The sequence below is a fragment of the Hyla sarda genome, unplaced genomic scaffold (assembly GCF_029499605.1).
Source record: "Hyla sarda isolate aHylSar1 unplaced genomic scaffold, aHylSar1.hap1 scaffold_263, whole genome shotgun sequence".
In the NCBI taxonomy this organism is placed as follows: domain Eukaryota; kingdom Metazoa; phylum Chordata; class Amphibia; order Anura; family Hylidae; genus Hyla; species Hyla sarda.
Window position 1 is genome coordinate 131,341 of NW_026609321.1, and position 6,000 is coordinate 137,340.

The window sequence follows — 6,000 nt, forward strand, 5'->3', positions numbered from 1 at the left end:
GGGCATCTCTGGATATAACTGCACTGTAATCACTTTATGGTCTGTAATGGTAATGATAGTGTTTATGATGTGACTGTATTATTATAGCATTATGTAGGGACATCTCTGGATATAACTGCACTGTAATCACTTTATGGTCTGTAATGGTAATGATAGTGTTTATGATGTGACTGTATTATTATAGCATTATGTAGGGGCATCTCTGGATATAACTGCACTGTAATCACTTTATGGTCTGTAATGGTAATGATAGTGTTTATGATGTGACTGTATTATTATAGCATTATGTAGGGACATCTCTGGATATAACTGCACTGTAATCACTTTATGGTCTGTAATGGTAATGATAGTGTTTATGATGTGACGGTATTATTATAGCATTATGTAGGGGCATCTCTGGATATAACTGCACTGTAATCACTTTATGGTCTGTAATGGTAATGATAGTGTTTATGATGTGACTGTATTATTATAGCATTATGTAGGGACATCTCTGGATATAACTGCACTGTAATCACTTTATGGTCTGTAATGGTAATGATAGTGTTTATGATGTGACGGTATTATTATAGCATTATGTAGGGGCATCTCTGGATATAACTGCACTGTAATCACTTTATGGTCTGTAATGGTAATGATAGTGTTTATGATGTGACTGTATTATTATAGCATTATGTAGGGACATCTCTGGATATAACTGCACTGTAATCACTTTATGGTCTGTAATGGTAATGATAGTGTTTATGATGTGACTGTATTATTATAGCATTATGTAGCGGCATATAACTGCGCTGTAACCACTTATATTGTCTTTAGTGATAATGATAGCGGTTATGGTGTGTCTGGGGCATTATAAGGGCCTGGATGGCTAGGAGCCTCCTCGTAGGTCCCTCTTTTCATGCAGTGTTATATTTACATACACAATATACTGTATACAGAGAAGCTGCAGGCACCTTTATAACTTCACAATCTCCTCATACTTGGAGATCAGCAGAACTAATGTTTAGTTATTTATTTATTTTTTATACCTGATATGGAGCTGACAGATTCCCTTGAAGTAATAAGGTTTATAATTCAGGGAGACCAGGAAAATCAGGGTCATCATCGGCACCCCCTGCTTTCTAACTGTGTCACATTTAACCAATCATCTGCTGGCCATCTATAGCCCCACATGTGTTCCTACTGGATATAACTGCTGTCATTTCTTTCCTCTTCTGTTATTGTGATTTTGGACTTTCCTTGATTTTGACTCTCGGACCTGATCCTGATCCCTCTCCTGATTTGATTTGAAATTCTGGTTCTGACCCTGTGCTGTTGATTTTGATCCTGTTGTCTTCCCTATGAGGCAAGGGACCATCGCCCAGTTGAGGGACTGGGGTGGTGGGTGGAGTTTAGGGTTGCATATTCTTACTCCTGTCCTGATGGCAGAGCCCTACAGTATCTATGATGTCATTGCTATAAAAACGATTGTACAAAAAGTTTTGCCAGAGAGACCAAAAATCTGAAATGTTAAAGCTTTATTGTGTTATCAAATACAAAATATCAAAATAAATAGATTTCAATAAAGATATATCCAAAGTGCAGGAAGAGCGCCCCCTATCAACATACAGAAGTATTACTTGGTACAGTTATTACTAATATTACTGAAATCCTCCAGGGTGACCGCTCAGAGGTGAAGCAATGTGTCTCACATAATAACTGTATACATTGAGAGGTTGGACTCATATAAAGAAGAGCTCTATTTATTCCCCACATATACTGGAGTATTGTTCCTTTATTACATCATTATTGTTTATGATAGGAAATGGAGTATTCCATTACATAGCAACAGCCCATGTTCATGAAGGTGACCTGGTGTATACTGTGGTAGTCACCTACAGCTTATTGTCTCTACTATATAGAAAGAATGACTTACTGGGGTGACATCATACTAGAAGGAGTGACATCAACATAACAGAAGTGACATCATAATAACAGGGGTGACATCATCATAACAGTGGTGACATCATCATAACAGAGGTGACATCATCATAACAGAAGTGACATCATCATAACAAAGGTGACATCATCATAACAAAGGTGACATCATAATTACATGGGTGACATCATCATTACAGAGGTGACATCATCATTACAGGGGTAACATCGTAATAACAGGGATGACATCCTAATAACGAGTGACATCATAATTACAGGGGTGACATCATAATAACAGAGGGGACATCATAATTACAGGGGTGACATCATCATTACAGGAATGACCTCATCATTACAGGTGACATCATAATTACAGGGGTGACATCATCATTACATGGGTGACATAATCATTACAGGGGTGACATCATCATTACAGGTGACATCATTATTACAGGGGTGACATCATAATTACAGGGGTGACATCATCATTACATGGGTGACATAATCATTACAGGTGACATCATAATTACAGGAGTGACCTCATCATTACAGGGGTGACATCATAATTACAGGGGTGACATCATCATTACAGGGGTGACCTCATAATAAAAGAGGGGACATCATCATTACAGGGGTGACCTCATAATTATAGGGGTGACATCATCATTACAGGGGTGACATCATAATAACAGAGGGGACATAATAATTACAGGGGTGACCTCATAATTACAGGGGTGACCTCATAATTACAGGGGTCACATCATAATTACAGGGGTGACATCATAATTACAGGGGTGACATCATCATTACAGGGGTGACCTCATAATAAAAGAGGGGACATCATCATTACAGGGGTGACCTCATAATTACAGGGGTGACATCATCATTACAGGGGTGACATCATAATAACAGAGGGGACATAATAATTACAGGGGTGACCTCATAATTACAGGAGTGACCTCATCATTACAGGGGTGACATCATAATTACAGGGGTGACATCATCATTACAGGGGTGACCTCATAATAAAAGAGGGGACATCATCATTACAGGGGTGACCTCATAATTACAGGGGTGACATCATCATTACAGGGGTGACATCATAATAACAGAGGGGACATAATAATTACAGGGGTGACCTCATAATTACAGGAGTGACCTCATCATTACAGGGGTGACATCATAATTACAGGGGTGACATCATCATTACAGGGGTGACCTCATAATAAAAGAGGGGACATCATCATTACAGGGGTGACCTCATAATTACAGGGGTGACATCATCATTACAGGGGTGACATCATAATAACAGAGGGGACATAATAATTACAGGGGTGACATCATCATTACAGGGGTGACCTCATAATTACAGGGGTCACATCATAATTACAGGGGTGACATCATAATTACAGGGGTGACCTCATACTAGCAGGGTTGACATCATAATTATAGGGGTGACATCATTCTAACTGGGGTGACATCATAATAACAGGGGTGACATCATAATTACAGGGATGACATCATAATAACAGAGGTGACATCATCATTACAGGGGTGACATATTAACAACGGTGACATAATTACATGGGTGACATCATAATTACAGGGGGGACCTCATAATTACAGGGGTGACCTCATAATTACAGGGATGACATCATAATAACAGAGGTGACATCATTACAGGGGTGACATCATCATTACAGGGGTGACATCATAATAACAGGGGGGTGACATCATCATTACACGGGTGACATCATAATAACAGAGGTGACATCGTAATAACAGGGATGACATCCTAATAACGAGTGACATCATAATTACAGGGGTGACATCATAATTACAGGGGTGACATCATAATAACAGGGGTGACATCATCATTACAGAGGGGACATCATAATTACAGGGTTGACATCATAATTATAGGGGTGACATCATTCTAACTGGGGTGACATCATAATTACAGGGATGACATCATAATAACAGAGGTGACATCATCATTACAGGGGTGACATCATCATTACAGGTGACATCATAATTACAGGGGTGACATCATCATTACAGGTGACATCATCATTACAGGGGTGACATCATCATTACATGGGTGACATCATCATTACAGGTGACATCATAATTACAGGGGTGACATCATCATTACAGGTGACATCATCATTACAGGTGACATCATCATTACAGGGGTGACATCATCATTACATGGGTGACATCATCATTACAGGTGACATCATAATTACAGGGGTGACATCATCATTACAGGTGACATCATCATTACAGGTGACATCATCATTACAGGGGTGACATCATCATTAAAGGGGTGACATCACAATTACAGGTGACATCATCATTACAGGTGACATCATCATTATAGGTGACATCATCATTACAGGTGACATAGTTTATTTTGTATTTCCTATGCAGAGTGATCGACATGATTGATATTTCTTCTTCTTCTTCTCCTTTCAGAACGTTGTGTTCCGGAACCAAGATTCACCGCGGTTTCCTAAGAATCTTTCGGGATGTACCACTGTGGTCCGGTGATCGAGCCGGTGAAATCTGAGTCAAGACTTTGTCTGCAAGACAAATGCTGTTAGTCAGGTTGGTGGTCATGGCTAAGAGATCATGTATATAGCGAGACTGTATACACATACACATTAACCCAATATGGCAGCAGATGAACCCTCCCGCGCAGTGCCTCCTCCATGTCCTGACCGATGCACAGAGCTCCGTATGAGGAGAGCAGCAGATGGACCCTCCCCAGCAGTGCCTCCTCCATGTCCTGACCAATGTACAGAGCTCTATATGAGGAGAGCAGCAGATGGACCCTCCCCAGCAGTGCCTCCTCCATGTCCTGACCAACGTACAGAGCTCTATATGAGGAGAGCAGCAGATGAACCCTCCCCAGCAGTGCCTCCTCCATGTCCTGACCGATGTACAGAGCTCCGTATGAGGAGAGCAGCAGATGGACCCTCCCCAGCAGTGCCTCCTCCATGTCCTGACCAATGTACAGAGCTCTATATGAGGAGAGCAGCAGATGAACCCTCCCCAGCAGTGCCTCCTCCATGTCCTGACCGATGTACAGAGCTCTATATGAGGAGAGCAGCAGATGAACCCTCCCCAGCAGTGCCTCCTCCATGTCCTGACCGATGCACAGAGCTCCGTATGAGGAGAGCAGCAGATGGACCCTCCCCAGCAGTGCCTCCTCCATGTCCTGACCAATGTGCAGAGCTCCGTATGAGGAGAGCAGCAGATAAACCCTCCCCAGCAGTGCCTCCTCCATGTCCTGACCAACGTACAGAGCTCTATATGAGGAGAGCAGCAGATGAACCCTCCCCAGCAGTGCCTCCTCCATGTCCTGACCAATGTACAGAGCTCTATATGAGGAGAGCAGCAGATGAACCCTCCCCAGCAGTGCCTCCTCCATGTCCTGACCAATGTGCAGAGCTCTATATGAGGAGCAGCAGATGAACACTCCCCAGCAGTGCCTCCTCCATGTCCTGACCAATGTACAGAGGTCTACATGAGGAGAGCAGAAGATAAACCCTAACCCGCAGTACCTCCTCCATGTCCTGACCAATGTGCAGAGCTCTATATGAGGAGAGCAGCAGATGAACACTCACCAGCAGTGCCTCCTCCATGTCTTGACCAATGTACAGAGCTCTACATGAGGAGAGCAGCAGAATAACCCTCCCCAGCAGTGCCTCCTCCATGTCCTGACCAATGTGCAGAGCTCTATATGAGGAGAGCAGCAGATGAACACTCCCCAGCAGTGCCTCCTCCATGTTCTGACCAACATACAGAGCTCTACATGAGGAGAGCAGCAGAATAACCCTCCCCAGCAGTGCCTCCTCCATGTCCTGACCGACGTACAGAGCTCTATATGAGGAGAGCAGTAGATGAACCCTCCCCAGCAGTGCCTCCTCCATGTCCTGACCGACGTACAGAGCTCTATATGAGGAGAGCAGCAGATGAACCCTCCCCAGCAGTGCCTGCTCCATGTCCTGATCAACATACAGAGCTCTATTTGAGGAGAGCAGCAGATGAACCCTCCCCAGCAGTGCCTCCTCCATG